The sequence below is a fragment of the Pleurodeles waltl genome, chromosome 4_1 (assembly GCF_031143425.1).
Source record: "Pleurodeles waltl isolate 20211129_DDA chromosome 4_1, aPleWal1.hap1.20221129, whole genome shotgun sequence".
Classification (NCBI taxonomy): domain Eukaryota; kingdom Metazoa; phylum Chordata; class Amphibia; order Caudata; family Salamandridae; genus Pleurodeles; species Pleurodeles waltl.
The window spans coordinates 910331325-910356462 of NC_090442.1; the positions used below are offsets into that span (position 1 = coordinate 910331325).

Here is a 25138-nt window from a genome sequence, read left to right on the forward strand (position 1 = left end):
GATGGGCAAGCGCCGTCAAGAATGTACTTTGCAAGGCCAACATATAAGGACAGGCATATAGGATCTATTAAGCAGTTGCTAGATCTAAAAGAAGGACTTTAAAGGAACTATTTTGCGAGGGGGACCTGCTCGTGAATGAAGGAGGAGCATTTTAGGAGAGAGTAAGAAAGAGCGAAAAACAGTACCATAAAAATAAACTGCAGAAAAAATAAAGAAGGGAAAACTGGGGGAGAATCTGAAATGAGACCACAGTACAGATCAGTGTTTGCTTGCACTTCCCACTATTGGTTTTAATATCTAGGGCTTCAGAAAGATATTGTCTTCTCATGGCTATTCATTGTCTGCATTGTGCCAGGTTGTAACCAAGGTAAGTTAAACATGTAATTTACAGACAGAGACCAGGGTGAAAAACGATGTGGATGATGGGCTACTACATCAACTGAAGTGATATAACAGAATGTTGTACATAGGACAGGGTTAGTAGATGGTATAGATACTTATTAAATCTAGAGACAATCCATAACCTCATTGAAAGTTATATGACCAACTACAATGAAAACGGCTAAGATTAATATACTGCAGGTAACCAACTTATCCACGTAAGATTTATGAAATTTGAAGTTTAGAAATTAATGAAGAGTGAAAGAGAAGGGATTTCATGCAAGAATCACAGCAAGCTCCAACACTGTATGCAAGAAACATTACCGGATGTTGAAGGGTACCGAGCCATAAACGATTTGCGTGTGTGATCAAAAATCATTCTTGATTCTGCATTCTATAATAAAACTACAAGCATGACAATTAACAAGAAATATTATCATAGGATTAATCAGATATTTGTGTATTGTGGTTACAGACTTAGATCATGGGCTGGCATCCTGATCAATGCCGTAGCAATAATTTCATACCTCATTTTAAGAATCCACTCGCTAGGATCCCCCGTTGTACCCAGCTCCCCCCAGTCACTCCACGTGGTCTTGATTTCCTTGTGTAAAGTCCCCTCCCCAGCTGGGAGGCTGGCAGACCTTGATTCCGCATCCTAGTCACACAAGGCAGAAGTCTTGCTGAGCTCATCCACGTCGAGGTACAGCAGCAGCGCACCAGCTGACAATTTGGGAGACTCAAGTTCCCCTTTTTAAAAAACAGTTCCATACACAAATGTGATTTAGTTTTGAATTCTTTGAAGTTTGGGTTGGAGGGGAGTGCTTCCTTTGAAGTGCCCTCTTCTCTGTCCTGCCCTTTGCCCAGGAAGCAGTTTGTCACAATAGGAGCGAATCCAACTCAGATCAGAACACATTTCCTGAAAGTTACTCGATGATCACACCTGAATGTCAGCCTCACTGATATATGCCTAATAAAAGGTTACTAAGCCCCCCATTTCTAATCTTTATGATTCCTGTATCAGCCCCATCTCCTTCCTGAGATGTGCCCATGCTGCACCGACCTTTTCAGAATCAAAGAGCCCTTTTAAAGCGTTCAGAGGAGCCTTGTTTGCCCTTCTTTCAGTGTGTGTCCCTTCCACCTCTCAGGATTGCGGCAATCCACAAACTGGTTTAGAGGGCTCCTCTGCATGCCTTCTCAAGGCCCCTAGTTTCAATATGGAACCCGCAGGCCTGTATTGTACCACTCATAGGCAATACAACATACACAAGCAAACGTGTGCAGCCCAGTGCTACACGCTAACTTGATGTGGGCCTTGAGTGAATTAATCACAAACCAGCATGAGTGGGCTTGTAGGCCCTACTCCATTGACACAAATATCAATCCTGTTCACACTACTGATCATCATTACTAAAATAAATACGGTATGATTCCACTACTACGCTTGAACTCCTTAACTTCTGGTAAGGGTAGTCGCCCTTTATCACTGAAAGACAGTGCTTTTGGTGCCCCTCTAGAGTCCACTAGACAGTGCTAGGTCAGGGTACACACAAATGATGCATGTTCGTCCATGACCAAAATTCTGTGCTAGGGAGTCAGAATATTGCAGCTAGGGCACTCAGGGCAGGGGTGCACGTCTGTTACTATGTCAAAGACTTTTCCGTCCCAACAGATAATATTTAGAAATTTACAAAATAGTGCAAATGTACACAAGCATTTTTTAAATGGCTTAGGTTGTGGGTTAAGCTTGTGTCGATATTTTTCATAAAAATACCTGAAATGTAAAACGGAGAAGCTCAGAAGGAAAGAGGAACTCATTTTAGTAGAACTTTTAAACAATGATCAGTTTTACTGGTTATTCAGCATTTTAACTATTGCAATGTTCCATGATGCATTTGTAAACACATTTTGCTACAAAGGCTACTGGTTTTCAGAGTTGTATGTGAAGCAACTGTGTAAACCTCAGGCCCAGTTCTTCTCAGTCCCAAATGCTAAAGACAAAGGAGGAGTAGTGGTGCTTACAAACCAGTATTAAACATCATGATAGACGTTTGAGCATACCATGAGCACCACAAGTCTTAGACTTGCCAGAGTCTTCCATCAAACTTGAAAATTTCAGGAGCTAATTTACTTATCAGCTGAAAAAAAAAGAAACTACTAAACAAGCCAGTTTTAAAGATGTAGATCCTTCATCGCACTTGAAGGGTGAAGGATGTGCCAGTCAGGCAGAGAAACTCTATTAGTCCTGTTTTTTCAGCATATCAGAGGCAAAATAGGCGACTATGCAGCACATGGATAGGTCTGTTATTACCAAAGCTCCTCTACTACAGCCACTCAGCAAGAGCTTGTATCTACAGAAAAGTGGAATTTTTCCTCGAGGGTCACAGCGTGCCTAAAGTCTAAAGGACAAACAAGCACCTGCAAAGCCATTAGGTTTCACCTTTGTTTTTTTATTTTGCATTCTATCTTACTAACTGGATTATAAATAGGGCTCCCGGTTTTATGGTATTTATTTTTTTATAACATTTCCGTCTTTATTTATCCATATTTATTTTTTGGCCATCTTATCAGCATTTATCCATATTTATTTTGTGTCCTGTGAATAAATGAAGGTGTAAAATGGTATATGCTCACATTTATTTAACTAACAAACGTGGGCTTATACTGTGACACCTGTTGTGTTTTAGCAAATTAAGCAGCCAAATTTAACATAACAATCCACCCGCAGGTAAATATTAGCATTATACTACAAATCCATGTTGACCTATGTTGCAATGTGAGGAAATCTCATCTGGTTTTTAACTCTCCATGCCAGCTATCTGCCCCAGGGTTGGCTTGGAACTGATGGAAACGGTATGGGAAGTCATTCAAAAGAAACAGATTTTTATGTATTTTTCCATTTACAGACATGAAACACTTTGTCTTCTGTCTGTATTGATCTGTAAAAATCAGTAAAAACGGAAAACAGGGGGCCTTAAATAAATATTAGAAAAATGTTATAATGTTTGTTTTAAATTTGTTAAAACCTTAACAGCTCTTTATGTCTGGATGTATGTTGAATTTATATCCTAGGGTTCCAAACTTGTAATTTGTACCTTATTTAATATAGCATTGTATTGGAGTATAGTAATTTGTAGTTAGTAATTGCCATTGCACCTGCTGCACCATTCAAAACATACTTCTTTTAACTGTCAGATAGCCGCAATTGTGACTGCCGGTTTAGTAGTAAAATATAGCAATATTTGGTGTTTAGAGGAGCTATGACAACTTTGGCCCTGGTGCCACTGCATGTGCTGCACCATTTAAATTATGACCCTAATGCCTGCAAGGTAACTGCACTTGTGACTGCCGGTTTAGGAGTGAAATATAGCAATATTTAGTGTTTAGAGGGGTTCCTAGAGGTTTGGGCCCGGTGTCACTGCACCTGCTGCACCATTAAAATTATAACCCTAGTGCCCCCAAGGTAACTGCACTTGTGACAGCCTGTTTAGTAGTAAAATGTAGTAATAATCTGTGTTTGGAGGGGTTCTGACACCCTGTGGCACTAATGCCACTGCATTTGCTGCACCATCCAAATCATGATCCTACTGCCTGCAAGGTAACTGCACTTGTGACTGCCTGTTTAGCAGTCAAATATAGCAATATCTGGCGTTTAGAGAAGTTCTGACAACTTTTCGCCCTGGTGCCAATGCACCTGCTGCACCATTCAAATCATGACCCCTAGTGCCTGCAAGATAACTGCCCGTTAATAAGTTACTGGGAATATAACAATTCAAAATAAAACGTCGCCCAATTATACAAAAGACTTTTCTTTAAAAATGAGCGGTAATTTAAGAAACTGACACAAATAATTGTAATATTTACAACTGTTATTCATCAGAAATGTAATTATCAAGTAATGAAAAACACAACATGATGAGCCCTCTCACTGCTTGCTTTACATCTGCACTTAATACTCCATTGCTAAAAGGCCGACATGTTTATACACATTTCAATGCGAATTGAATCTTTTCGCGTACAAACACTAGCAAGTAACCAATCACCAAAACCCCTAAGGTGTATTTCGACACGCGACCACAAACCAGAACGGAAGAGCACAGGAGCAGGAAGTGACCTACTAGCCAATAAAAAGCAATCAAATTCAAGGGATGTTGGAGCAACGTTTGAATGAACAAACGCGAAGTTCAGGTAAGAAAAGGGCAAAGTAGGAGTAGGTTTTAAGTCCCTCTAAAGATTTTTTTTTTTGTTATATAAGACTTTGCAAGCACAGTGCATGCGCTGTGCAGGACAAAACTAAAAATGGGCATGTAGCCCATTTTAAAGGCCAGAGGTGTTGAGCCAGTAGTAATGAACAGTAAAGAGAAAAGATAGCTCGCCTTTTCCCAGATCAGCACCAATAATCCTCTGTTAGTCATAAGTATATGTTTAGATAAGTGCCTCAAATTCAACAAATGAGCCTTTATATATTTAAGACTAACAATAATGTACTACAAGCCTAACATGCAAGTGTTTACTGTTTCTTACACGTTTATCTTCTAAAGTTTCCCAACACAACCAGCAAAGTCCATTGTACGGATATTAGAAAAGGTTAGTACTACTTGATTAGTAATGAATACACAAGTCACATTGAGTACTTAACAATACACATTCATAATAAGCTCACAATAGAAATTATCAAGCACAGTGTCCCTCAGTGGTGAGATATCGTGAGGCGACCATTAAAAAAAAAAACAAAGCAACAACATAGTTTCCAGTGATCAGTCTGTTTCAAAAGGGGAAGATAAAAACATGATCTGTGGCGAAAACCCTGATTCTCGTTGTAGTTGGGATTTCCACAAATGAACAGATTAGACAGCTCCAACATTACTTCTTGTCCAGGAAATAAATTTCAGAGATTCGGTTTTGTATGAGCCAGCTTTAGGATGTTGACCCGTTTCAACCCTTCCTTGAACTCTTCAGGTCTTGTGGAAATGACATGGGTGGGTCTGTGTTTAACGTAAACAATGTTTTGATAGTATTTAACTAATCACGGAATTAAAATAAGAGTGGGACACACTTGTGCTCCCATGTGACATGATTGTACTATGTAACTTCATGACTGTCAGTTCAACTTTAGTGTGAATGGAAAAGCTATGATGAAACAAAATTATAGATTGTAAGCAAGTTAAAAAAAAAAATTGTATGCAAAGAGCTACAAAGAAGAAAAGACACAACATTGGTGCATTTTAACGTTGGGACCAAGACTATGGGTAACTCCCACCATTTATTGGGGTGAGGGGATGGTGGAGGGTAGCTCATGATCTTCACTGTTTAAGGCCTCTGTGCACATGAGCTAAGAATAGTGACATGATTCTTATGGAGAAATTCAGGTACATCAAAAATGGTCAATATTTGGTTCGGAATGTCCATTCTACTTGACTCCCAAGTTTGGTGTAATGAGGCTGCGGACCGGTTTTCTCAGTTTCATAACAGTGAGGTTGGCAGTGTGTCAGGTTGGATGCAATGCCCGCACAGTGTTTACTGTGGTAGGAGTCTAACTTGTACGACTGAAACCATGCATAGTGTGTGGCATGTGATGTAGCAATGTAGACCTTGCACCTAGAAACCTGTCAATTGGGTAGAATGGCTTAACTTTTGTCTCTTCAATTGCAAAAGATTGATCAAGCCCTTCAGTGGCGCTCCCAACGACCATCACAAAGGATACACTTTCACAGAGGATTGGCCTGAGTTAGGCAAAGTGTAAATGCCATTAGCATTCTGTAAACCTTCATAAGAACTACCATCAGTATTTTGTGAAGGAAGCATATTGTTTACTTCCTCATCGTCCTGTTGGACTAGATTAGGCATTTGAATCTTGTCAGAATCAGAGCCGAAAATGATTTTTATCCTCTTAACCCCTTCAATGCGGGCATCGGCCACTGGCCGACGCCCGCACTACCTCCCTGGTGCGGGTCACAACCAGTGGCCGACACCAGGGAGGGGGTTATTTATTTGTTTTTTTGGGGTCCCAGGGAGACACGGAAGCTCTTCCGTGTCTCCCCCCACCCGCCCCTTTGTGACATCAGCGCGCCGCGACGTAACAATGTTGATTACCCCATCGGAGCAGGAAGCAGCCTTGCGACCGCTTCCTGCTCCGATGGGGAAAACTGCCTTCCCCACGTTCGGGAAGGCCTCGTAAGAAAGGGGAGAGTCTCCCCTTTCTTACGAGGCCTTCCTGAAGTGCCTGGCCCGAAACACCACTAGACACCAGGGATTTCACTTGGGGGGGGAGGGGCAGCGTCTCATGCCACGAACAGATGTACACTGGGTAAGTGACATTTTCCGTTCGATGGCATGTGTAGCTGCAGATACACATGCTGTGCATAGACTAGTAAGCAGTTATCTCCCCAAAAGCAGTGGTTCAGCCTGTAGGAGTTGAAGTTGTTTGAAACAAAGTTCGTAGTACTGCTTGTCCTACTGTGGCTTGTTGTGCTGTTAACACATCCACACAGTAGTGCTTGGTAAACGTATGAGGCGTAGACCATGTGGCTGCCTTACATATTTCAGTCATTGGAATGTTTCCTAGAAAGGCCATGGTAGCACCTTTCTTTCTAGTTGAGTGTGCCTTTGGTGTTATAGGCAGTTCTCTTTTTGCTTTGAGATAACAGGTTTAAATGCATTTAACTATCCATCTGGCAATGCCTTGTTTGGATATTGGGTTCCCTGTATGAGGTTTTTGGAGCAACAAACAATTGTTTTGTTTTTCAAATTTGTTTTGTTCCGTCAATGTAGTACATTAACGCTCTTTTGATGTCTAATGTATGTAGTGCTCTTTCAGCTATAGAATCTGGTTTTGGAAAGAACACTGGTAGCTCTACTGTTTGATTTAAGTGGAACGGTGATATGACTTTTGGTAGGAACTTAGGATTCGTTCGTAAAACTACTTTATGCTTGTGTATTTGAATAAAGGGTTCTTGTATGGTAAATGCTTGGATCTCACTTACTCTTCTTAAAGATGTGATGGCAATGAGAAATGCTACTTTCCATGTTAAATATTGTATCTCACATGAGTGCATGGGTTCAAACGGTGGACCCATGAGTAGTGTTAAGACAATGTTAAGGTTCCACGAAGGAACTGGTGGCGTCCTTGGTGGGATAATTCTTTTTAGACCCTCCATAAAAGCCTTTATGACTGGGATCCTAAAAAGTGATGTAGAGTGCGTAATTTGCAGATAAGCTGAAATTGCGGTGAGATGTATTTTAATGGATGAAAAGGCTAGCTTTGACTTTTGTAAGTGCAGTAGGTAGCTGACAATGTGTTTAGCAGATGTGTGTAAGGGTTGTATTTGTTTATCATGGCAGTAATGAACAAATCTTTTCCACTTATTTGCATAGCAATGTCTTGTGGTTTGTTTCCTTGCCTGTTTTATGACCTCCATACATTCTTGTGTGAGGTCTAGATGTCCGAATTCTAAGACTTCAGGAGCCAGATTGCTAGATTCAGCGATGCTGGATTTGGGTGTCTGATCTGTTGTTTGTGTTGAGTTAACAGATCTGGCCTGTTTGGTAGTTTGACATGCGGTACTACTGATAGGTCTAAAAGTGTTGTGTACCAAGGTTGCCTTGCCCAAGTTGGTGCTATTAGTATGAGTTTGAGTTTGTTTTGAGTCAATTTGTTTACCAGATATGGAAGGAGTGGGAGAGGGGGAAAAGCGTATGCAAATATCCCTGACCAACTCATCCATAACGCATTGCCTTGAGACTGATCCTGTGGGTATCTGGATGCGAAGTTTTGGCATTTTGCGTTTTCTTTTGTTGCAAATAGGTCTATTTGTGGTGTTCCCCATTTTTGGAAGTAAGTGTTTAGTATTTGGGGGTGAATTTCCCATTCGTGGATCTGTTGGTGATCCAGAGAGTGATTGTCTGCTAACTGATTCTGAATCCCTGGAATAAACTGCGCTATTAGGCGAATGTGGTTGTGAATCGCCAAATGCCATATTCTTTGTGCCAGGAGACACAACTGTGTTGAGTGTGTTCCTCCCTGTTTGTTCAGATAATACATTGTTGTCATGTTGTCTGTTTTGACAAGAATGTGTTTGTGGCTTATTATAGGTTTAAATGCTTTCAACGCTAGAAATACTGCCAGTAGTTCTAAGTGATTTATGTGAAACTGTCTCGGTTGAGTGTCCCATTGTCCTTGGATGTTGTATTGGTTGAGGTGTGCTCCCCACCCTATCATGGAGGCATCTGTTATTACGTATTGAGGCACTGGGTTTTGGAAAGGCCGCCCTTGGTTTAAATTTATATTGTTCCACCATTGAAGCGAGGTATATGTTTGGTGGTCTATCAACACTAGATCTTGAAGTTGACCCTGTGCCTGTGACCATTGTGATGCTAGGCACTGTTGTAAGGGCCGCATGTGCAATCTTGCGTTTGGGACAATGGCTATGCATGAGGACTTCATGCCTAGTAGTTTCATCACCGTCTTCACTTGTATCTTTTGTTTTGGGTACATGGTCTGTATTACCTTGTGAAATGCTTGTACCCTTTGTGGACTTGGAGTGGCAATCCCTTTTGTTGTGTTGATTGTCGCCCCTAAGTATTGCTGTGTGACACGGCTGAAGGTGTGACTTGTTGTAGTTGAGTGAGAAACCTAGTTTGTGGAGGGTTTCTATCACATACTTTGTGTGTTGTGAACACCGGTCTTGCGTGTTGGTTTTGATTAACCAATCGTCTAGGTACGGGGATACGTGTATTTGCTGCCTTCTGATATGAGCAGCCACTACTGCTAGGCATTTTGTAAAAACTCTTGGCGCAGTTGTTATCCCGAATGGCAACACTTTGAATTGGTAATGTACTCCTTGGAATACAAACCTTAAGTACTTTCTGTGTGAAGGATGTATCGGTATATGGATCCTTTAGGTCTAGTGTTGTCATGTAGTCTTGTTGTTTGAGCAATGGGATTACGTCCTGCAGTGTCACCATGTGAAAGTGATCTGATTTGATGTAGATATTTAATGTTCTGAGATCTAATATAGGTCTTAGAGTTTTGTCTTTTTTGGGTATGAGAAAGTACAGCGAGTAAACTCCTGTTCTCCTCTGATGAATTGGTACCAGTTCTATTGCATGTTTTTGTAACAATGCTTGGACCTCCAGTTGTAGAAGATCCATGTGTTGTTTTGTCATATTGTGTGTTTTCGGTGGGACATTTGGAGGGAATTTTAGAAATTCTATGCAATAACCATGCTGGATAATTGCTAGGACCCAAGTGTCTGTTGTTATCTCCTTCCATTGTTTGTAGAACTTGGTTAGTCTCCCCCCCACTGGTGTTATGTGTTGGGGATTTGTGACGTCAAAGTCACTGCTTGTTCTGTGGAGTTTTGGGACTTTGGAACTTCTCTCTACTTTTTGGGAACTCTCCCCCTCTATAGTGTCCCCGAAAACTTCCCCGCTGATATTGGCTTTGATAAGTGGGCCTTGTTTGTGAGGTTGTGGGTTCCGTGCTTTGTCCTCGAAACTGTGATTTTCGAAATGTGCCTCTGCTCTGAGGGGAGTAGAGTGCGCCCATGGCTTTGGCTGTATCTGTGTCTTTTTAAAGTTTTTCTATGGCAGTGCCAACCTCCGGCCCAAACAACTGCTGTCCGTTAAATGGCATATTCAGCACAGCTTGTTGTATTTCCGGCTTGAATCCTGATGTACGCAGCCATGCGTGTCTCCTTATGGTCACTGCTGTATTTACTGTCCTAGCAGCTGTATCCGCTGCATCCATTGCAGAGCGTATTTGATTGTTCGAGATGCTCTGTCCTTCCTCCACCACTTGTTGGGCCCTCTTTTGGAACTCTTTGGGCAAGTGTTCAATGAAATGTTGCATTTCGTCCCAATGAGCTCTATCATATCTCGCCAGCAATGCCTGTGAATTGGCAATACGCCATTGGTTGGCTGCTTGTGCTGCAACCCTTTTCCCCGCAGCGTCGAATTTGCGACTCTCCTTGTCTGGAGGTGGTGCGTCTCCTGAGGTGTGTGAGTTCGCTCTCTTGCGAGCTGCCCCTACTACCACAGAGTCTGGTGTTAGTTGCTGCGTGATGTATACAGGATCTGTTGGTGGCGGCTTGTATTTCTTCTCCACCCTTGGAGTTATGGCCCTGCCCTTCACAGGCTCCTGAAACACCTGTTTGGAGTGTTTTAGTATTCCAGGTAGCCTAGGGAGACTCTGGTACTGGCTATGTGAGGATGATAGTGTGTTAAATAAAAAAATCATCCTCAATAGGCTCTGCATGCAGGGTGACATTATAAAACGCCGCTGCTCTAGACACCACCTGTGTGTAGGCTGGACTGTCCTCAGGTGGCGACGGTCTTGCTGGATAACAGTCTGGGCTGTTGTCTGATACTGGCGCATCATAAAGATCCCATACGTCAGGATCATCCTGACTCATTCCAGTATGAGTTGGAGACTGCATCAATGGTGGAGTGGCTATCGGTGATGCTTGTGTTGAACGTGGTGGAGATGGTGGCGGGGTTACCTGTCTTGCCACCTTTGCTTGTGGCTGCTTGTCTTTCTCTTGGAAGGCAAGTCTTCTTTTCATTCGAATTGGGGGAAGAGTACTTATCTTCCCTGTGTCTTTTTGGATGTGGAGCCTTCTTTGAGTGTAATCCGGCTCTATAGACTCTAGTTCTAGTCCGAATCTATGTCCTTGCATTTGTAAGGACAGTCCCTGTTCCTCTGTGTAGGAACTTGATTTCGGTTCCGAGGCCAGATGTTTCGGTATGGAAACTTTTTCGGCAGTCTTTTTCGGCTCCGATGCCACTTTTTTCATTTTCGGCGTTCCGATCTCTCGATGCCGACTTGCTTCGGTGCCGCTCTCTCGGTGCCGAGATTGCCCTGACCCGGTTTCTCAGAGTCGAGTCTGCTCTGTGCCGGTATCTAGACCGGAGTCGGATGCCTTCGACACATGCGTGCCCTTTTTCGGTGCCGATGGTCGGTCACCTACTTTCCGGGTTAAGCCATGGCCTGCTGTCGGTGGCGTCCCCTGGGCTTTATCGGACTGTGTGTTTTGTGTGTCGACATCTTACTCACGGTTTTTGGTGTCTTTTCGGGATCGACCTCGTCCGAGTCCGAATCCTCGATGGAGAAGGTTTCTTCTTCCTCCTCCAAGTGTCTTTGTCCTGTCGGCGCCGAAGCCATTTGTAGTCTTCTCGCCCTTCAGTCTCTTAATGTCTTCCTCGACCGAAACGCTCGACAGGCCTCACAGGTATCCGCTTTGTGTTCGGGAGACAAACACAAATTACAGACCAGATGCTGATCTGTGTAAGGATACTTGTTGTGACATTCGGGGCAGAAGTGGAATGGGGTCCGTTCCATTAGCCTTGAAGATGCACGTGGTCGGGCCGACCAGGCCCCGCCGGGGGATAGAAAACCCCGAAGGGCCACCGGAGCTCTTCAAAATTCGGGGTCGATCTGTTGTAACTAACCCGATACCGAACGCAAACAATACCGTCAAATTTTCCGAGATTCTAACTATCTTTCCGAACCGAAACGCGGAGCGAAAAGGAACACGTCCGAACCCGATGGCGGAAAAAAAACAATCTAAGATGGAGTCGACGCCCATGCGCAATGGAGCCGAAAGGGGAGGAGTACCTTGATCTCGTGACTCGAAAAGACTTCTTCGAAGAAAAACAACTTGTAACACTCCGAGCCCAACACTAGATGGCGGGATGCGCACAGCATGTGTATCTGCAGCTACACATGCCATCGAACATATATATAGGTTTGCCACCAGTTGTCTTGCAGTTGCAGCTTGCGTCTTCAAAGCAATGCACATACTTCAACTGACGCATTTCACCTGTAGCTTTTAGGCAGCAATAAAAAAGTCAAGTAAGTATTGTGATTATGTTTCTGCTACGAAAGGATCCGACTTTTGTCTAGTGGCAGTTTTAGTGCCATAAAGAAGCGCAGAAGGTTTATATGCCTACTGCAAAGAGCAAATCTGTATTTTATGTCAATAGCTGAGAACATTAGTAAAGTCAGCCATTACCTGCGCTATAATACAAATGAAATGTATGTGCGGGGCGGCTATGGAGAGATGAAGGGCACTTTTGCTGGGTGGTAATGAGGGAATCCGAGGAGGAGGGAGTGGGAGCACCAATAATGATTGTTGGACTGGGCGCAGGAGGTGCTAAAGACTGACGAATGGTATGTGACAAGGTGTTTTTTGAGTGTCTTGAAAGAACGTGCTGATTGAGGGAAGAAGCGCAGGTAAGGTGGCCTCTACAATGCACGTATCTCACACACACCATCGATTTTGTGACTGTCTACGTAGGCTAGTGTTTTAGAGCAACAGTTTAGCCAATAGCAGAGATGGCATCTTTATGGATGACTGCTGCCGGCACTCGGGTTATAGAGGACAGCTCTGACATAGGATCAGAGACTGAGACATCAGATACTGAGACAGCATCTGAGGGATAGGACAATGGCACAGACTCTGGGAGTGATTTTTCAGACGGAGGAGTCCCATTCGATAACTCCTCTTCCAGTACATTATGAGGGAGGTGATGAGGACAGTCCTGCTGTCCCTTCGCAAGCACAGTCTGTGCAACGGGGTAATAGTGGGTTAGCCCAACCCAGAGAGCAGGTGAATGCGGCGGCAAGCAGAGAGAGAGAGAGAGGGCTCTCTTGGGAGCTCCCCAATTTAGTTCAGCCCCAAATTCCCCCGCGCAAATCGTATTGTGGAGACATCAAAATTATCTATCGTAAAACAAACTGGTTTTGTAAGGCAGGCACGTGTGTTTTTGGTCCTGGGTTCGGCGGCCATATAGAGAAACACACTAAACCCAAACATTTCTGGAAACTAGACATTTGGGGGAGTCCACAGAGGTGTAACTTGTGTGGATTCCCCAAAGTTTTCTTACCCAGAATACCCTGCAAAGCTGAAATGTTGAATAAAAACTATTTTTCTCGCATTTCTGTCACACAAACTACAGGAATATGCTGGGATCCACAAAATTCCTACCACCCAGTGATTCCTCACCTGTCCTGATAAAAACACTACCCCACTTGAGTGCCTACACCTAGTGCCTGCATCAGGAATGGATCACCCCAGGGTCAACAGCTGCCTCATGTAAGGACCAACATTGACCGTTGTGTGATCTATTCCTGTCGCGGGCACCAGGCCTACCCACACAAGTGAGGTACCATTTTTATCGGGAGACTTGGGGGAATGCTGGGTGGAAGGAAATTTGTGGATCCTCTCAGATTCCAGAACTTTCTGTCACCGAAATGAGAGGAAAAACTGTTTTTTGGGGCCAAATTTTGATGTTTGCAAATGATTCTGGGTAACAGGACCTGGTCAGAGCCCCACAAGTCACCCCATCTTGGATTCCCCTGGGTCTCTAGTTTTCAAAAATGCACAAGTTGGGTAGGTTTCCCTAGGTGCCGGCTGAGCTAGAGGCCAAAATCTACAGCTAGGCACTTTGCAAAAAACAGCTCTGTTTTCTGTAAAAAAAAAATGGGATGTGTCCACGTTGTGTTTTGGGGCATTTCCTGTCGCGGGCGCTAGGCCTACCCACACAAGTGAAGTATAATTTTTATCGGGAGACTTGGGGGAACATAGAATAGGAAAACAAGTGTTATTGCCCCTTATCTTTCTCTACATTTTCTCCTTCCAAATATAAGAGAGTATGTAAAAAAGACGTCTATTTGAGAAATGCACTGCAATTCACATGCTAGTATGGGCACCCCGGAATTCAGAGATGTGCAAATAACCACTGCTCCTCAAAACATTATCTTGAGCCCATTTTAGAAATGCAAAGGTTTTCTTGATACCTATTTTTCACTCTTCATATTTCAGCAAATGAATTGCTGTATACCCAGTACAGAATGAAAACCAACTGCAGGGTGCAGCTCATTTATTGGCTCTGGGTACCTAGGGTTCTTGATGAACCTACAAGCCCTTTATATCCCTGCAACCAGAAGAGTCCAGCAGACGTAACGGTATATTGCTTTCAAAAATCTGACATCGCAGGAAAAAGTTAAAGAGTAAAACAAAGAAAAATGGCTGCTGTTTTCAGCTCAATTTCAATTTTTTTTTTTATTTCAGCTGATATTTCCTATAGGAAAACCTTGTAGGATCTACACAAATGACCCCTTGCTGAATTCAGAATTTCGTCTAGTTTTCAGAAATGTTTAGCTTTCCGGGATCCAACATTGGTTTCACACCCATTCCTGTCACTAACTGGAAGGAGGCTGAAAGCACCAAAAATAGTAAAAATGGGGTATGTCCCAGTAAAATGCCAAATTTGTGTTTAAAAAAGTGGTTTTCTGATTCAAGTCTGCCCATTCCTGAAAGGTGGGAAGATGGTGATTTCAGCACCAGAAACCCTTTGTTGATGGCATTTTCAGGGGAAAAAAAACACAAGCCTTCTTCGGCAGCCCTTTTTTCCCATTTTTAAAAAAAAAACTAAATTTTCACTGTATTTTGGCTAATTTCTTGGTCTCCTCCAGGGGAAACCACAAACTCTGGGTACCATTAGAATCCCTAGGATGTTGGAAAAAAAGGACGCAAATTTGGCGTGGATAGCTTATGTGGACAAAAAGTTATGAAGGCCTAAGCACGAACTACCCCAAATAGCCAAAAAAGGGCTCAGCTGCTGGGCCTTCCCCCCCCCCCAGTGCTAAGAGGTTAAGATACGGACTTCAAGTAAGAGGAGCAGCAGGAGAGTCATCTGAAACAAGACTGTTCTCCAATTGTATGGCATGATCCGTGGTGAACCATCCAAGTAAGGGCCTGGTGGATCCAGACGCTGCTAGAGGCAAAAGCAGCACTGATGGAGCAACTTAAGACGAGGCAGACTCCAAGTGAAGCCAGTCTGTGCCAGGAGAGGGGCCTCCAGCATAGATGTGGGTGGGTGTCCCGAAGGTTCTATGGACCCATAAGCCATGCCAGAGGGCACCACAGCAGATTTGGGAAATCTCCATCACAGTCTACTGCTGTGGGGTCAACAATAGCCTGTGGAACTCAGGGTGCATTGGCTGCTAAGAGGATGACAAAGCGCAGGTCAGGTGTTGATACATGGACTACAGGACCTTCCATGAGATCTAGACATCGGAGAGCTGCAGTCGTTTTTTTGTGGGTTTTCTTCAACTTACCTAATGAGGGTGACTAGGAACATGATCGAGCTTGGGGTTGTCTTTTGTTCTCAACCATGTAGAGTTTCTTCTCCCATCCCCTAATCTTCTTCAGGTGCATCAGAAAGCATTTGTTTCACAACTTGGAATTGTATTTGTTCCAAAGAAAATAAGACAGAGGTCAGGTGGGCCCGTGACAGACATTTTTTTGCGACCTAGTTTGAAGCATGTAGTCTTCCATGGCGACATCCCTACAACACTGCCAATGAAAGTGATAAATGCCATAAATCAGTGGCAGCAGAGCCAGAAGATGCAGAAACTAAGGAACTGACATAAGTGCACCGGGGTGGCATCTATATGTGGCTCTGTGTGGTCCTGTCTGTGACAAATGAAGTCACGACAGAGCTTGATGGCACCACCTACCGGCTTTCATGAGCTTGAGATTGAAAAAGACAAGGAATCTGCAAGAAGAAGTATCCATCAGTAATCTAGATGGCATCAGCAGACCCATGTGCAAGCATGTAAACGAATAGAGTGATGCTGCATACAATTCAGCTAGGAAGGGGAATGAGATGTATCCCCACTGCTTATGTGCACTATCCTTTAGAGTTCCTGGCATGTTGGATCAGGAGACTCCTCTTCAGTAGTGGCAGGCAACTGTGAGTGGTGGGGCGGGCAAATGGGTACATGCGCTACATAATAAAATAAGACACCTCCGATGCAGCAGATGACAGATCCTCCTTGCTCCGGTTTTCTTTCTCTTCGAGACTCCAGCACAGGCCCCAGCCAACTTCCTTAACCACTCCTGGTGCTGCTCTCAAGCTGTTAACCAGCACAAGAGAAGTGCCAGGATTGGAGGGAGTGGCCTCACTCAGCTCTCCCAAGGGCACTGGATGCATGTACTTGCTCTCAACCCAGCTGTCTTAAGGCAGCTGGATTGAGAGGTTTAAAGTGTGCATGTCTGGCAAGCTGTTGCAAGACAGCAGGCCAAAGAGACATGTGCACCTTAAACTAGTGCACAGACAGCCCATCAGCCCCTAAGCTGCTGCCACTCAGCAGGCCCCGCCCTGACACTTGGTTCGGGATGGAGTGATGAAAAATAAAATGGTAATAAAGAACACGTTACTTACCTTCACAGTAACAAATAATCTGGTAGAGACATTCTAGTTGCAGACTAATTAACTTGGAATTTCCCCCAGGCGTCAGTCTGGATCCAGAGATTTTTCTGCAAGCAGGAGCCCTGCATGAGGTTAGGTGGCGTCAGTCAACTCTGTGTCCGTCGTTGGCATTGTGTTCACTGACTATAACATCGCAGGTCGTATATAGATATCACCCCGGCATGCTGACGTCAGTTTCTTTTCACACCAGACGCATTGAGCCATGAAGAATACGGACCCTGATGAGCCAGAACTAGGGCCCTGAAAGGGAAGTCCCTGTCATGAGTGCAGAATTCCTTTAGCCTGACACCCAGGACATATTGTTTGGGGTCAAGGACAACATGTTTTCATGTTTATTTTGTCCTTGAGACAAGAAGGTCCAAGCCCCTGCAGCACAAAACTTTGGCTTCCAGTTTACAGGTAAGGGAACTGTCTGCAGTTGAGGTAATATCTGTGTCCCTATGTTAATGATGTTCCAACTTGTATTTATGGTTCATTATTGCAAAGCATTTATTATTAGGGCGGGGCACTCTAAATAAATGTTTTAAGATGCAGGTGTTTTCAGAAGCTTGTAAGCAGGACTGATTCCTTGCTTTCAAAATAAAATATTCTGAAAAGAAATGAAACTAGGGGAAAAACTTTTTGCTAACTTACTGTGAAACTTTAGGTACTATTTCCTTGAAACATCATTTATTAAAATGTGTTGATGCATGCTAGCACTTCGAAGAAATAGTCATAATGGGAAATCAGTGTAACCATTTTCAGCTACTTTATGGGAAACATGAAAATAAACAAGCATTGGCAAGGACCATCAATTCGGAGTTGGTGGTCAGTCTTTTGGTTCTGTCAATGCGTGTCTTGTTGTAACATGGCTTTTGTAAAACGTTATTGTTGTGGGAGCTGCCAGGTCCTCACCATTGTAACAAACATTGGAAAAAGCAAAAATATGCTTGGTCTCAAAAAGCACACATTGCCACAGTAGTTCCTGGCACTGAACAAAACTACTCTGTGTGTCAGCACGCTCCTTGTGAAAGAGCAGAAAGCTATGACTCACAGTAAAGCCAGCAGGTGGATGGATAGAGAGAGAATTTTTTAAAAAACAAAAGGCCTTGGTTAACCCCAGACCTAATAAGGGCCCCGATTCTTAAAGAAAACCACAAAAGTGCACCCAGGGTTTTTGCATTAGCGCACAATTATGGCTTTCATGTATTCACAAGAATTTACAGAAGTAGACCAGGAAATCGTAGTACTGGAAAATATTTATGAACTGTATATTAGCACAAGCAAATATGCATGTGTAGAATTGCTCATGTGAAAACCTGTTGAGCGTTTACAAGTTCACTTTCCCAGTTCACTTTCCCTCTAACTATTTTTTGCCTCAAACCCTGGAAGATGCTTTAGTCCTGCCCTTGTCACAAGTAAATGTCCAACCTTTCTCAGTATGGAAAAAGATTAGAAAATAGCTGGTGAAAACCCTTAAAACATGCACATTAGTAGGTTTGCAAAAGGTCATTCCAACCAAGGTACTATTGCTTACCACTACCTTTAGCCCCAGTATGTAAATCTGCAGAAAGGTGCCAAAATAAGGAAATTGCTAGTATTTAAGCCGTAGTATAGTATTAGCCCTGGCATAATCAGAGAGGCTATTATCAGCGCCTTTATGCGCCTTGAGACCCTCACAGGTGAGTAGTGAGCTTTACAAATCCCTGATTGATTGATTAGCGCCCTTATAGCAATCCAGGATTTGCAAAGCACAGCAAATCACCTATGAGGGTCTCAAGGCGCTGAATTGTAGGCGCTGGGAGATTAAGTGATTTGCCCAGAATCTAAGGACGTTGAGCCAACACAGAGACTCAAACCGGATTCCCCAGCTCCGAAGTCGGCAGCTCAGTCTGTTTTGCCACATCCCCTCCCATTATTTAATGCAATTGTTGTAATAATTTGTTGCTGCACTACATGGCGCCAAAGGGACAAGTAGATTGTTTTACAGGCCAAGTGGATTTATGAAACAACCTGTCCCATGGACAAGTAGCTATTTTATTAAATTCCACACCCCTGGCCTGTCCCTCAAAATCAGTTTGCAGAGTGCGGAGGATGGGTGGATTGGTGAGGAATTTGCAACTAGAATATGTCTCTACCATATAATTCCTTACCGAAGGTACTTAACTTATTCATCTGATAGAGACTTCTAGTTGCATATTTCTGACCTTAGAATAGATACCCAAGCAGTACCCTCCCTGGAGGGTCTGTGAGCCCAGATCATACTAGGAAGTCATGCAGGACTGAATGGGCAAAGTACCCGTCCCTTCAAACCTCATTGTCCAGGCAGTATTGCTTGGTAAACGTGTGCAAGGATGCCTACGTTACTTCCTGGCAGATGTCCAGGACTGGAACTCTGCGTGCTAACACACTGGTCGCAGCTGTTGCTCTAGTAGAGTGAGCGCACAAGCCCTCTGGGATTTGCTTTTTAGCCAATGCGTAGCGCATTTTAGAGATGGTTCTTTTCTACATAGCCTGACCTTTCTTCGCACCAACACAACCCACACAGAGTTGATCATCCACCCGGAACTCTTTGGTACGATGAAGACAGAATGCCAGCACTCTTTCTGAGTCCAGACGGTGGAGTCTCCTCTTCCTTAGAAGGATGTGGAGGTGCATAAAAAGTAGGCAAAGTGATGGACTGGCCTACGTGAACATACATGACTACCTTAGGTAGAAAGGAGGCCCTGGTGTAGGAAAGTACCCTCTTTTTGGCATGGTTACCCCCACTTTTTGCCTGCGGTCAGTTTGATTTGACTGTTTTTCTGCTAACCAGGAACCCAGTCACTGTGCTCTCTCCCTCTAAATTTGGTTGCTTAGGACTTTGCACATCCCACAATTGGCATACTGGTGTCCCCCTATAAGTCCCGAGTATATGGTACTTAAGTACCCAGGGCACTGGGGCACCAGGGGTTCCCCATGTGCTGCAGCATGTATTGTGCCACCCCTTGGAGCCCATGTAAAATATGTCTGCAGGCCTGCCATTGCAGCCTGCGTGAAAAGGTGCATGCACCCTTTCACTACAGGTCACTGCACCAGGTCACTAAGTCACCCCTATGGTAGGCCCTCCTTGCCCAGAGGACAGGGTGCAGGTACCTGTGTGTGATGGCACTCCCGCATGAGCACAGGTGCCCCCACGAACTCCGGCTCCATTACACTGGCCTTCATAAGTGCAGGGAAGCCATTTTACCCGTGTACTGGACACAAGTCACTACCTGTGTCCAGCTACATAATGGGAACTCCGAACCTGGGCATGTGTGGTATCCAGTATTGGTTGTATGTTACCATGCACTCTGGGGGCTCCTAAGAGTATCCCCTGCATTGCTCCTATCAGTCTTCTGGGGTTTTCCAGGCAGCCCGCGCTGCTGCCACCCCTCAGACAGGTTTCTGCCATCCTGCTGCTTGACCAAGCTCAGGCAGAGGAAGGCAGAACATTTTCTGTGGGAGAGGGAGGTAACACCCTCTCCCTTACAAATAGGTGTTGCATGGCTTGGGAGGGGTAGCCTTCCCAAGCCATCGGTATACTTTGAAGGGCACATTTGGTGCCCTCCTTGCATAAACCATTTGCATCAGTCCAGGGACCCCTGGTCCCTGCTCTGGCCCAAAACTGGACAAAGGGGAGTGACTACTCCCTTGTCCATCACCACCATTTGGGTGGTGCCCAGAGCTCCTCCAGGTGGCCACTTGATTCTGCCATCTTGAATCCAAGGTGTGCAGAGGCCCCTGGGAGCAGATGAGTGGTCAGGTCAGGTCAGGTAGGTGATGTCACAGCCTCCTCCTGATAGGTGGTCACCCTGCTAGGTGAGTAATCCCCCTTCCTGGGCTAATCAGGGTCTCTCTCCTGGAGGGGGGAGTCCTCAGATTCAATGTGCGAGATTCCAGCGGGCCCCTCTGCATTATTTACTTCATCTTCAGGCCACTGGGACTGCAACTGGACCCTCCAGGAACCGACAATCTGCATTACAGCGACAATTCCGCTCTGCAACATTGCTTCTCCAGGTCCTTCCAGCAACTGCAACATTTCCCTGGCTGTGCATCCTCTGAGGGCGGCAAGGCTTCAGCCTGCACAAGAAGTTAGAAGGACTCTCCCTGCATCCGCAGGCACCAACTGCAATGACAACTGGCTACACGGATCTTCTCTCCTCCAGAACTGCGTGGATCCTGCATTAAAGGTGAGGCTCTGGAGTGGTCATCTTGGTCCTCTCTACCAGCAGTCCAACTTGGGAGACGGTTGCAGGACAGTACTACTGTGCACCGCAACTCTTTCAGCTACCAAGGCTTGTTTGTTCCTTCGTTCAGGGATCTTCAGGCTCCGTGTAGCCCCAGCCCCCAGCATTCCATCCTCCAAAGTACAGACTTCTGCCTGCTGCTCCAGCAACGTGGGACTCCTCTTCAGGTGTGCTGAGTGGGCCTCTCTGCGACTGCAGTGGGTTTCCTGTGGGGGCTGCTTCCTCTTCTTGTGGCTCTCCCAGCTGCTGAGGGTCACCATGGACTCCGCTCCTTAGGTCGAGTCTCCAGGGCCTTGCTGATCCTCTTCAGCCTTGTAAACCTTCTTCTCCGTCTCTTGCATTTGTGAAGGCTTGTTGGTGGTTTTCCGGCACTACTGACCAACTGCATCTTCACCTCCGATGTGGCACACCACTTGCATCACTCCTGGGACGACTATCTCCGGTGCTGCACTGCTGTCCTTCTTTGTCAACAGTCGACGTGGTCCTGCATCCACAGAAGGGTGGGTAGTGGCCCCTGCCACGACCGGACACCCCATCACGAACTGGACTTGGTCTCGTTCCTTTGCAGCTACTCTTCTGTCAGGATACACCTCTGGGTTCCAGTCTTGGTTGGATTTTGCATAATTCTTTTCCAAAGTCCTCCTGTTGGTTTGGGGGAAAACCAGGTACTTCCCTCTGCACCCCTGGTCACCTTGGGGGCTGTCCCTCTGATACTCACCTGTTCGGGTTCCTCGTTCCTACAGTTCCATTCTACTGACTTCACTTCTTTGGGTGGGGGACTGCCTTTCACGTTCCATTTTTTTTTAGTATATGGTTTGGTCCTCCCCTAGGGCCCTCACTATTTGATATTGCTTTTACCAATGCTTATTGTGTTATATCCTATTTACTGATTGCTAATATATGTATTATCCTAATATTTGTGCTACCCTAATAAAGTGCCTTTATTTTTGTAACACTGTCTTTCATGTGTGTAAGTGCTGTGTGACTATAGTGGTATTCAATAGGCTTAGCATATCGGCTAGATAAGTCTGGGCTGCTCATCCACAGCTACCTCTAGAGAGCCCTGGCTTCCTAGACACTGCCTACATCTCAGTAATAGGGGATACTTAGACCTGGTATAAGGTGAAAACACCATAGATGCTCACCACATACCAGGCCAGCTTCCTACACCTGTCACGAATTACCACCTTGTCAGGATGGATAGAGATGAAAGGTGGCTTTGAAGAAAGAGCCTGCAGCTCACTCACTCTGCGGAGAGAAGTGATAGCTACAAGGAAGACTGTTTTCAGAGTAAGCAGTCAAAGTGGGCAGTTGTGCAGTGGCTCAAAGGGACCACACATCAGAAAGGTAATAACTAAGTTCAAATCCCATTGGGGCATTATGAACGGGAAGGAGGAAAGAGATAGGCAAGATCCTTCAGAAATCTCCAGTAATGGGAGATTTAAACAAAAAAGTGTTGATCAGGCAATCGGAGAAAAACAAGATGCAAGACAAAAGCCTTGAGGGTTCCCAGAGCAGAGCCCTGCTGGGCCAGAGAAAGGACAAAACAAAAGAACCCCAGAAGGATGAGCTGAGGGGTGGTGGGTCAACTGACTTGTCTGTACACCATGCCACAAATCTGTTCCATCTACAGATGTATACCATTTTGGTGGAGGGACACCTGGCTCCCAAGATAACACTGCAGACTTCGAGCGGAAGGCCAAAAGCTGTCAACTGCAGCCACTAAATCTCCACACAAGAAGGTGGAGAATTGACAGGTTCTGGAGGAGAACCGTCCCCCCTGCTGCAACAGAAGATCCTTCCGAAGAGGTAGCCTGATCAGAGTATTGATGGTCATGCTCAAGCGCTAACGATACCATACTCTTCGTGCCCTGTCCTTTGGGCTCATGACCTGGCTTTTAAAGCACTACATCAGGCCGTGGTCGCGTGCCAAACACCACAGGCTGACAAGGTGCGGATCAGTCACAGACAACATACGGTGACAAGAGTCGCAGGGCTTGAAGCCGGTCTTACGTGATGACATCCTTGACGCACCAAGAAGCCAAAAAACTTCAACAAAAAGTTAAAAGGCGAGTCAAAAAGATACTGTACGGGTAGCTCTCTTTGGGTCTGTGCATAGGCTGGCACGGAAAGAAAAGAAGTGAGGTCAGCATGCCGGAATGGTTCCTATACACGACCCGCAATGCCATTTCCGGTGACCACAACGACAGACACAGAGTTGACCGATGCCAACTAACTGCACGCAGGGCTACTGCTTGAAGAAAAATCTCCGGATCCAGACTGATGCTTGGGGCGAAACTCTAAGGGAAGGAATCTGCAACTAAAAGTCTCTATCTGCAACTAAAAGTCTCTTTCAGATTTAACCGTATTACCATTTTATTTGTCATCTCTGTTGAGAATTTAAGTTTGCGAGGCAATGCTCCTCGCTCTAATGGAGGAGCTGCCCCTGCTCCTCTTATTCAGGACTTTAACTGGAGCAGGGATTAGTACAACAGGATCTCATTCTATGTGGAGGACATCACCCTTTATGTTGTAATCCATGGGTTAATATGTTCAGAGTGTGCTCCGTTGTCAAGAAACTTGTGCAACACTGCAATTTTCAAATAAATGCAACAAGTAGGTCCTCTTCTCAATTTGAGGGGTGGAGACATGCTGAGGTGGGTGCCACTTATTTACGAATAATGATCCCTAGAGCTAAACAAAGGTTGTATGACAAATGGTCATCAACAGCAGAGGCTTTATTTTTTGCAGTTTGGCAGATCAGCCTTGTTTAAGAGGATTACCTGTCCCAACAAATTCCTCAAGAGAGAATGACACAGTGGTCATAGCTGTGGGTTGGTAGCACACCCAGGATCTTCTTGGAGGGACTCAGTAGAAAAACCAACAAGGGGCTGTAGCACTTCCCCCAAAGTCGCAATTATGGATGTGCATCTCAGCAATTGTGAGCAAATAGGCATCCTGGTCGGCTTCCAAATTCATTGGCAGGCACAGCGTTCATCTCATCCTCTGCACCTGCACAGGTGGTGCACCGTAATGACCACTTAGGTAGCCATCAAATCAAAGTGGGGCACAGCCCAGGTTTCATGTGGAGCTCTTTGCTCATCAAGTACAGTGGTACTGATGCCCCACTAGGAGATATAGTTGTTGCAGTTCATCCTCTGCCTTCCACTGCAACAGCACACCACACTCGGGAAAAATGAAACTCCACACATGGACATGGAGGAGAGGCACACCAGGTAGAAGATGTTTGGTGTGGAAGAACATGAAATGTTGAGCCATAGCAGGGGAGTTTCTCTTAGGGGTTTAAGCAACACTTCAACTGCCTTGTGTGCGTCCACCACTACTACACTTTGGTGGTAGAGTTGGGTGATTGAGGGCTTAAAGCAACCATGTTGAGAGCAAAGAGTCAGCCTAAAGAAACCGGGAGGGTGAGGAGCGTAGGAAAAGGTATGTCAAAGTGGTGGGGTCAATTCATTGAACGAGCGGTGGAGGCTATGTCCAAGATGAAATTAAAGGAGGGAGAAAATGTGTGGTGTGTGAAAACCAGGACACAGGTTGGAAATTAAAAACCAAATGGTGAGGTCTGAGGTGGAGTGCAGGGTTTGGGTGTGCACATTAGAAATCTACGACTACAGACATGCAAGAATTATGTTAACTATGTGTTCAATTGTTGTTAAAACTTCCTTTTGCTACTTCTGTCCATTAAGCACATCATGCGTCCCTTTGTGTCTCACTCTAGAGTAACTATTGCCATGGAAGAACCATGCCTTCTTTTTTAGTTATGAAATGTATATGTTTACTGATGTTATGCTGCCCACTGATATCAGAGATTGTCAATGACAACACAATCATAGATTAATAAACATCACAGCTTACTGTGCGATTATACTGCGATGGAATGAGTGAGAACATTTAAGGACAGAACCTGGATGGAGTCGTCTTTTTTTTTTTTTCACAGCAGAAATACTCAGTAAATAAAGAAAGCCACGCCTGGACAAACCGAAAAATGGCATAAGGGGCATCTATGTTAACTTTTATCACGTTGCCTACAAATACTAGACCCTTGGAACAATCACGGAGGCACATCAACGGTACAAGGAATAAACAAAGGAAACTCCACAGCACTTTACTCAAGATCACACACGGTATAAACTTGGATCTTTCGAACATAATGCTGAGACAGATGTATATAAACGCATATTACTGTACTGTTAAAGATTTCTTTAAATAAA

General features: G+C 44.7%; 1 protein-coding gene across 1 annotated transcript in view; it reads right to left on the reverse strand.

The window, feature by feature from the left end:
• The window catches only part of MAPK12 (mitogen-activated protein kinase 12), a 363201-nt gene that overhangs the window by 113486 nt on the left and 224577 nt on the right, over nucleotides 1-25138 (reverse strand). The gene's annotated exons all lie outside the window — the stretch shown is intronic.